The sequence below is a fragment of the Gallinula chloropus genome, assembly GCF_964237585.1.
Source record: "Gallinula chloropus genome assembly, chromosome: 1".
Lineage (NCBI taxonomy): Eukaryota > Metazoa > Chordata > Aves > Gruiformes > Rallidae > Gallinula > Gallinula chloropus.
In genome coordinates this window covers 18463348-18472838 of record NC_140085.1, presented here as the reverse complement: position 1 = coordinate 18472838, position 9491 = coordinate 18463348, and positions in this window count along the sequence as shown.

Below are 9491 nucleotides of genomic sequence, written 5' to 3'. Positions count from 1 at the left end.
CAAAAGTCAGCATTGAACCAGCTTACTTTTCAAGCTTAGCAGCAGCTTATACTCACGTGGCATCTCAATGACTACAAAGTACTGAACAATGAAACGATTTTTATAAAGTCCTCTCAGGGAGCATAGGCAGATGTTATCTCCATTGTACTTATCAGGTGACAGGTTAAAGGACCAGATTTTTCTATGAAATCCAGCAAGTTTCCTTTTCTACACAGCATGAGACACCTGGAAAAAGGTTTATGACACTGCCTGAAGCAAATAAGATGGCTAGAAGATCGCAGAGCCCCATCCATCCCTAGAAGTGTTCAACGCCAGATTGGCTGGAGCTTTGGGCAACCTGGTCTAGTAGAAGGTATTCCTGTCCATGGAGGAGGTTTGGAACTAGATGAAGTCCCTTCCAGTCCAAACCATTCTATGAATCTATGCTGTTGGTAGCCCACAAGCTCCCTTGAGGGAGGGCTCTTCACACGGACCAACCCACACTGTATGCTCTGTGCTCAGTTTTGTAACACACAGTAGAGCCAGTTGGATGTTGGACACCACTAACCACGTGGCCCAGGTTGCACACAGGCACCAATCATTTGATGGATCCCACCATCCTCACATCACAGGCCATGGCTTCACTTCTGTTTATATACTGGCCAAAGGGGCTCATGAGTCCCTCAGCCAAAAAGATTGCAGGGACTGATTGCTCCAGCCTGTGTCTGAGAGATACTTGGCAAGGAAAGGGGCCAGGATGAAGCCCCAGGCAGGAGAAAATGCTGTCATGGGTCACAGGTGGCCTTTGGGACATGGCTGGTGCCTATATTCTTGAGAACAGCTTGCTGAGCAGGGTCTGGGGAGGCTCTGCCAGAGACCCCTGGCCACGGACAGTCTGATGTCTTTCTGGGTGACATCAGAAAGCTGAGCTTCATGCTCAAACATTCTATCATACATTACATTAGCTGCTCAAGCAGCTGGAAAGGGACAGTCAAGATTCATTAATGTGGTTTTAACGTTAATTACGCCTGCAGAGCCGTGCTGCAAAGAAGCCTTTTGACAAGCACATTTGTCCTTGGCTGATGTGCCCCAGCAGGGTGAAGGTATGTTTGTTTTCCCCTCCTCTGCCTACCAGAACCACACACCTCTTCACACCAGCAGAAAACAACAGAGCATTAAGATCTTCCAGGACAGAATGAGAGAGTTCAAGGTCATCGTGCTGTCCTCTTGACTGATGATTGTGACTTTTCCTCTCCATTCCTTCCAATGTGTAGAATAGGGGATAACTGCCCTGTGGCCACTAACCTAAACCCCTCTAGCTTCTGGGAAGCAACTGAAGAGGTGCCTGCCTGGGAGAGTTCTTGTTGCAGAGCGGGTTTTCTTAACACAAGGCTTTGAAGTGTTAATTTGTCACCTCAAACAAAGGAAGTCCACAACTACAACCACCCTACAAACTGCACAGGGTGTTACAACTGAAAAAGCACATTTCCACATCTATCAGGCCACATTCTTTCATTCACCTATTACTTTCTAATGCAACTGGAAAGCAAATTCCTCAGGAAAAAAGCCTATATTTAGGGAGGATGAGAGCTGTGCTGAAGTTGTAGATGGGCAGAGGAAGGACAACTCAGGCTTGGTTCATCAGAAGGGACTCAACTGCCCAGACCAGAAAGCACAGTCTGAAACCATGACTGCTGGTGGCACTGTGAACTCATTTGGTGATATCCCTAAGCCAAGTGCTAGTATGAAGCCTCTTCAAAATGCAAACAATCACATGTAGCAACGACATCTACTTTTGCCAGCCCAAGTAATTCACAGTCTCACAAAACGACGCCACATCTGCGACATACGGGTGACACGGCTGAGCAGGTTTTGGTAGTAGTGGAGGCAGCAGTAGAAAAGTCTCATCCCACCACATCCCTGGGGTGTGGGGTGTCCCAAATTCAGATGTAACCTTTTGACACAATCACTTTACAAACACTTCCTTTGTGCAACTTACTTTCCCATTCCATGTAAGTCTGTGGATCGGACTCTCACCTCTGAATGCCTTACACTGAGACACATGACTTGACTACTTCTGTTTCCTCCCAACCAACTGCCCCTCACTTGGTTCAACGCACATTGGCTCAACCAGAGCATTAGTTTTCCCAGCAGCGTTCAACTCAATAGGCAGCACGTTCAATTCATTCATGTTCTGACACAGCATCAAACAAAACTTTCACTGGTATTGAAACAAAGGCCTTCAGTCCATCTAGAATTTCAACTTATTATAATGCTATGATGACACCAAGGAATGAAATTTGCCCCACCAACTTGTAGGAGCACCGTAGGATGGGGAGAGCGCGGCGCAAGAGCGAGTCTCCTCACCCAGCGAGAGCACGCAGACCTCTTATCCACAATGACACGGGCTCCATCCCATTTCCAGCTCCCGGTGTGCCCTTCCTCCGGGCTAAGGTTTGAATTCCTCAGGCTGGAATCTGGCTTCCTTTGGATCCCGCAGTCCCCGAGCTCCAGCGCGGGGCTTGGCTGCCACCTGCCGGTGTCCGGCCTCCCCCCAACTCCCCCAAAACAGGCAGGCGCAGAATCACTACAGGCACTGTCCCCCGGGTCTCCTGATCGCGTCCTCTCTAACCCAGCAAGAATAAAATAGAGTTCTCAAGGGGAAGGGGCGTGTGATCGGCTTGCTGGGCTCGAGGGTGCTGAGCTTCACAAATTAGTGTCGTCGTAGACTCGGCTGCGGGAGCTCGTGGCGCTACAGGAGCAGGTAACTTATCCCTTGCAGACGGGAGCTGTGAGGTCTCCAGGGTCAGTTTCCATTTCTCAAAGGTCAAACACAGACCTTCTCAAAAGCAAGGCCAAGGTGCCACTCCGTGACAAAAATATCTTCATTGACGATCTTGATGAGGGTATAGCATCCACCCTCAGCAAGTACGCCGATGATACAAAGCTGGGAGGATTGGCTGACACGCAGGAACACTGCGCTGCCATCCAGCGAGACCTTGACAGGCTGGAGAGCTGGGCTGGGAAAAACCAGATGAGGTTCAACAAGAGCAAGTGTAAAGTCTTGCACCTGGGGAGGAACAACCGACTGTATCAGTACAGGCTGGGGGATGACCTGCTGGAAAGGAGCTCTGTGGAGAAGGACCTGGGGGTCCTGGTTGATGACAGGTTGGCTATGAGCCAGCAGTGCGCACTGGTGGCGAAGAGAGCCAATGGGATCCTGGGATGCATCAGGAAGAGTATGTCCAGCAGGTCGAAGGAAGTGATCCTCCCCCTCTACTCTGCGTTGGTCAGGCCCCACCTGGAGTACTGTGTCCAGTTCTGGGCTCCATGGTATAAAAAAGACAGGGATCTCCTGGAGAGAGTCCAGAGAAGGGCCACGAAGATGATTAGGGGCCTGGAACATCTCCCATATGAGGAAAGGCTGAGTAAGCTGGGTCTGTTCAGCCTGGAGAAAAGAAGGCTTAGGGGAGACCTAATTAGTGTTTATAAATATCTTAGACTTGGGACGCAGGGGGATTTGGCCAGCCCCTTTTCAGTGGTCTGTGGGGACAGGACTAGGGGCAACGGCTGTAAGCTGGAGCATAGGAAGTTCCGCACCAACATGCGGAAGAACTTTTTCACAGTGAGGGTGACGGAGCAGTGGAATAGGCTGCCCAGGGAGGTGGTTGAGTCTCCTTCTCTGGAGATATTCAAGTCTCGTCTGGATGCCTATCTGTGTAATATGAGATAGGGAGCCTGCTTTGGCAGGGGGGTTGGACCCGATGATCTCTTGAGGTCCCTTCCAACCCCTAAGATTCTGTGATTCTGTGAAAAAGACTTCCACAAATGTTTCTCTGTTGGCTTTAGATAAAACTTGAATGTATTCACTCCACAGAGAAGGAAGGAGGAATTAGGGATGATTACTACTTTCTCCATTTCTTTGTCCTCTTCCCTGAGGAAGAGGAAAGGAGGAAATGAGGAAAGGAGAAAGTTTTCCCACTCTATCTTTCAACACTAGATGCAGGATTTCCGTTTTCTTGGAACATTCTGGTTTATTCCTGATAACTACTTTAAGACAAACAACATGTGAAATCTCAAAGTTGCATCTTTCAAAATGTTACAGAGTAGAAAGGCAACATGGAGACAAAGGCTGTCCCCTCCAGACAAAAAAGGTCACATGTTGACCGCTGGGCAGACCGGAAACTAGAGCTCTGGCATCAAAGCATTGTTTGATGCACAGCCACAAGGGAAGCCTGGGAGAGAGAACTCAGAACAATGCAAGACATTTATTTTGCATGCAATGTGTGACTCGGAGGCTTAGGACTGCACCAGCACGTGCACAAGGAAAGATGATGAGAAAAATCCATTAAATTAGTTTTCTCACATCAGCATTCATGCAAGGCAGCGCTTCGGAAAGCCTTCGCATCAGCAAGTCACCACAGCTCCTCAAGACATTTGCTGTTCTCCCAATGCCTCTAAGAGCAACAAGATGGGGAAGAGTTTTTTGGTTCAAAACCACAACTCCAGGCATCCCCACGTGCCATCACTCAGCTGGGATAACAGGACATTTAGCAGGGCCCATCCCATCTCTAATCCACCCAGACATGCCAAAAATATTCTGTCCATCACAGATTAAGACCAAGACCAAGCCAAGAATTTCAAAGCAACCGTTTTCATTAAGGAAGCCGCAGCGAGGCCTGCCAAAGCCTGGTCGGCATTTGTCTCTAATTCCAAACAAATCCAATTGGAAAAAACCCCAACGAAACCCCAAACCAGACCACAGCCTCCATATCAGGATGTAAGCTAGAGAAGAGATTAGCCCTTACTAAGAACAAGGCCAACACAGGCTGTGAGGACAGCTGGATAAGAAGCGCTAAGGATGGCGATTCTCCTGCTGGGAGCCGAGTGAGAAAAACGTGTTTCCCTATGGACAAACCAGGGCTGATCCCACCGTGCCGAAGCCGGCAGAGTTTGATCCCAGGCCCCTTCCACACAGATATCCCCCAGCCCAGCGTACGCATGTCCAGCTGGATTCAGCATAAAGCTACAAGTCTGCAAATACAACATCATGAAGAGGATTTCCCTGTGGTTAAAATCTGCTCCTCTGAGGAACGGGCACCAACACGCAGAAGAACTTTTTCACAGTGAGGGTGACAGAGCCCTGGGACAGGCTGCCCAGGGAGGTGGTGGAGTCTCCGTCTCTGGAGATATTCAAGACCCATCTGGACACCTATCTGAGTGATATGTCCTAGGGAGCTGCTTTGGCAGGGGGGGTGGACCCAATGATCTCTTGAGGTCCCTTCCAACCCCTACAATTCTATGATTCTATGATTTTCAGTGTGACCAGTAGCCGTAGACGTTTTAAGTCAGTTACAGCCTAGCGCATCGGCTTGGCTGGGGGATCTCCTAAATGCCCTAATGCAATTTGGGTGGACAAAACACCTGGACACATCTATCACTTCCTTTGCTTTGAAAAATCACAGCAACCACCACTGCAAACTAAAAGCACTACACCGTGGGGCAGTCTGCAAGAGACAATCCTGATCCAGAGTGTTCCAGCTCCAGGAGACTACACACTGGATTTGTCAGCCAGTAGAACTGAAGGCTCTCACCACTGATACAGCCGAGGGAATGAGGTGAACCGAGTAGTTCATGACTGCTGCAACAGCACCCCCGTGAGCTCGGCCCACTGCACAAGTATTACTCCAAGATGTTAAACATGCAGGAGATAGGGGGTGTACATCCAGGAGCCTGTCACAGAGAGTTTTGGCACTTGTTATCACTTGCACATCGCCACCGTTGCGAGCTATGGGGTCAGCCTCCTATCTCACCAAGCTTTCTGATCTGAGCTGCCACCAAATCACAGGTCCTCCCTCTCCTCCCACCTAAGTGACTCCACTGGTGCCTCCCTGACCGCAGGGGATACAGAAATAAATCTCTCTTTGTGCAAGTCTCTGCCCCTTACCTTGAAGGGGCTGCATTGTCCTCCCAGCTCTTCTCACAGATCCACTGCTTGCTGCAAATTGTTGGTAGCCAAATAGAAAGGTAAACGTATCTCTTGAATTACTGTTTTCCAAAAGGTTTTGGAGTCTATTTCTTTCAAATAGAAGAAAAGTTAAACTAATTCTGTACTAGGCAACTTGTTGCATGGTATAGTGCCACTTAAAGTCATCTCTTCCGCTGTTCTAACCTATCTTGTCTAACCTATGACTAACCTATGTTATCTAGCACTACCAAAACATGTAAACTATAAATATTAAGCAAATTACATCCTGATGTTACCCACTGGTGAAGTTATTTCACTGGGCTTACAGTGGGTCTGCATGAGCAACGCCATGCAGATCGTGCAGCTGCACACAACTTTATTTGTGCAAGAGATGGACCTGTCCCATTCTCTGTACCATGAAAACCTGCTTTGGTGAGGCCTCTGCATGTCACACCATCAGAGCACGCCCTAGAAGCGTGAGGCTCCTGCTGCAAGAAACAGCAACTGCAAGAAGCAGAGCAGTCTGTTATGCAAAGACCATCTTCTCCCCCTCTGTCTGAAGCAGCCTTTGCACACACAGAATTCAGCCTTCTAGATTAGGTGATTAAACAATTGCAAAGAAAACAACTGGGGTAGGTATCCCGCCTCCCCATTTAACACTGCTTCAAATCACGTTGATTTAAGAGGGAAGGAAATAGCAACAACAACTACTTAACCAGAGGCATAAGCACTGCTGGCCTCCTCAAGAGCTCCTGCTTTCCTGTGGCTCTGTACTCCCCTGCCCCATGCCCATCAGTTCAGAAATGTTTTTCACAGGTGATGGAAAAGTAAGTCCATCGATGTCAATAATCTAATTTTTCAACAGACTCCTGTGCAGGAACATCCCTGTCTTGAAGGTTCACCTGTTTTTACTGGAATAGCTTGTGTTTACCTTCCTGTACTCCAAAAGGCCAGCACGGAGCAGGGCCAGCACTCCCTAAGTAGATGAGCAGTAAGATGCATAATGGAAGGATTAATCCTACAAGCAGCTCTGCAGTGCAGCACTCTCTTCCTCTTGGACAGCCCAGAGGCAAATCTCAGTTTTCCTCCCACACAGTTTATGTGCCAGCTTTCAGGTTTTAAGGCTTTTCTTTGGTGCAGCCAGCAAAGGCAAACACTATGATGGAGCAACTCCCTCCCAGCAAAGTACAACTGGCTCTGTGATAGACGCTGCTGTTTAGTGGCATTCACAATTCAACGATGTTATTTAAACCAAAGAGTAGAGGTTATACCCTACCAGCTCTCAACTTCCAACCTGAGCCTTAGTGAGCAACATTAAAAGCAGCTAAAATGTGTTAAATACCATGTTACTATTATTTATACAGGCAAACAATCTATGTAATGAGAGAAATGGTCTAGAATACCAATGGGAGGAGAATTCATCCCAAACATCAGAGATACCCGAGAGGCTGCTTGCTTCACAATCTCTAAGGTGCCTTAGAGACCTCCTAGCTTCAAAGTGTGGGGTAAGAGGGACAACAGGACAGGGTTAAATTTAAATCTCCTAAACTGAGTCAAAGACAGAATTACCCATGATGGAACTTGGCTAAAACAGATGATCTTATCTGCTGCTTTCATAACCATTTCTCCCTTCTTTCTTCCCTCAAAAATTAGTATTTAAGAAAAGGGTTGTTTTTCACTTCAAGATGAAAACATTTTCTGTTTGGTTCTCCAGAAGTGAATCAACAGTTTTTTGGCTGGTACATGAAGTTACATACTGACCCAGAAGCATAGTGCACTGGCAACTGCAATCCCAGAGTCCTTCATTACAAGCACTTGTTCACAGAGCTGCTTGTGCCACACCACATCACACTGTGTCCACATCTGTCTCCAACTTCAAATGTCAAACCCATGACAATGAGGAGGCACTTTTGCCTAAAACAACACTCACATTTTGTTCTGTTGGTCATAGAAATGCATCAATAGTTGTACATTATTTTTTCTCCATGAAATAACCTAGCTGCAAAGCAAGGTTAGCTGAATCATATCTTTGTAACACATCCTGAAACTGTATGCTTGCTTGTGAGTGGGACAAAGGAAATAATAATTAATGTACATGTTTTAAAATAGACTAAAATTACCATACTTTGGTTTTCTTTCTGCACAGGATTCTGCACCCACCTACCATGGGTGACATACAACTTTATCACAAAGATTAGAAATACTGTCTTCCATAGTTTGCTTTGATAAATTCTGCTGTTTTAATCTCAAAGATAGTCACATACGCCCTCAAAGCCCAAAATAATTTTAGCAATTGTAACAGAAATGTCATCATCTGTTCAAACTATGCCTGAAAAATCTTTAGCAGAGGTACCACCTGCAAGATGAACCTTTGCCTGCTGATTGAAGCACCAACCAACAACCCCTCAGACCTCTAGTTCGGCTCAGTCACGTAAGGTTAAGAAGTTCTTCAGTGAATTCAGTCTAAATCTAAGTTGCAGAATGCAGGAGCAAAGAAAAAGATTTGATAGTCTATCATTGAAAACAGAGTGAAGATTCTCCCATCTTCAACCCCTCCTGCTTTCATCCCTTCATGAAACTGTTTCATTGTGACAACTGGTCCGCAGAGAGTTAGTGCAAAGCGCCTGTTCCAGATTGAACAGTGAGGAGGCCAGAGCCCAGCCCTGCACTCACCCCATACGGCCCCTCCGTATCCAGCCTTTCCGCCAAAATACTTACTCCTTTGGAGCCACTGCCTGGTAGACAAGTACTTTTCAGCTACATAGCAAGCAAGCCTTTACTTTCTTCCTGCAGGTGAAGCAACCAGAAAAATTCCTCTGTATTTACAGGGATTGATGCTTCGTGCCAGAGACCAGAAACATCCCACAAGTGCTGAACTAAAGCTTCTAGCAGCCACTCAGATTTCAGCCAAAGTGGCATGAGAACCACTTTGTGTTTATACAAAGTCAACAGCCCCTCAGCTTCCTGCCCTCATTCTGACAGCAGGAATGTCAAACTGAGACAGCTTATCCTGAGCCATGCTGCTGATTCAAAATTTTCTGTTAAAAACACCGAGATGACATCAGCCTGTCTTTCCTTGGGACAACTCATTTCAGTCAGCAGAGTATTTTCACCGAAATTCTCAGAAATGTGATTGTTTCTTTTCCTCTGGCGAGTTCCACAGAGTCTTTCATTTGATTTCATGTCATCTGTCAAAGCATAATTACAGTTCATTGTGCTTTTTCATTCTTACTTGTCCTACGTAGATCCCATTTGGACTGGAAAGCATCAAGCATCGAATGCAGAGGATGTTTCTTGTACATAGATACTCCCAAAACTCTTGAAGAAGCAGCGTAAAGGCTTTTATTCTCGTTCAAAACACAGCATTATCTGCAGAACTGCATTCCAGTTTTTGTTAGATTTGACTCAACTGAGACAAACAATTAACATTTAACGTTGCAGTAACATATTTCCTGCAGCACTTAAATTCTTCTCCCAAGACACCCTTGGTGTTAAACTACTACGGAGTTTCTGAATACTTTAAATATAATACTGTTCTCCAGAA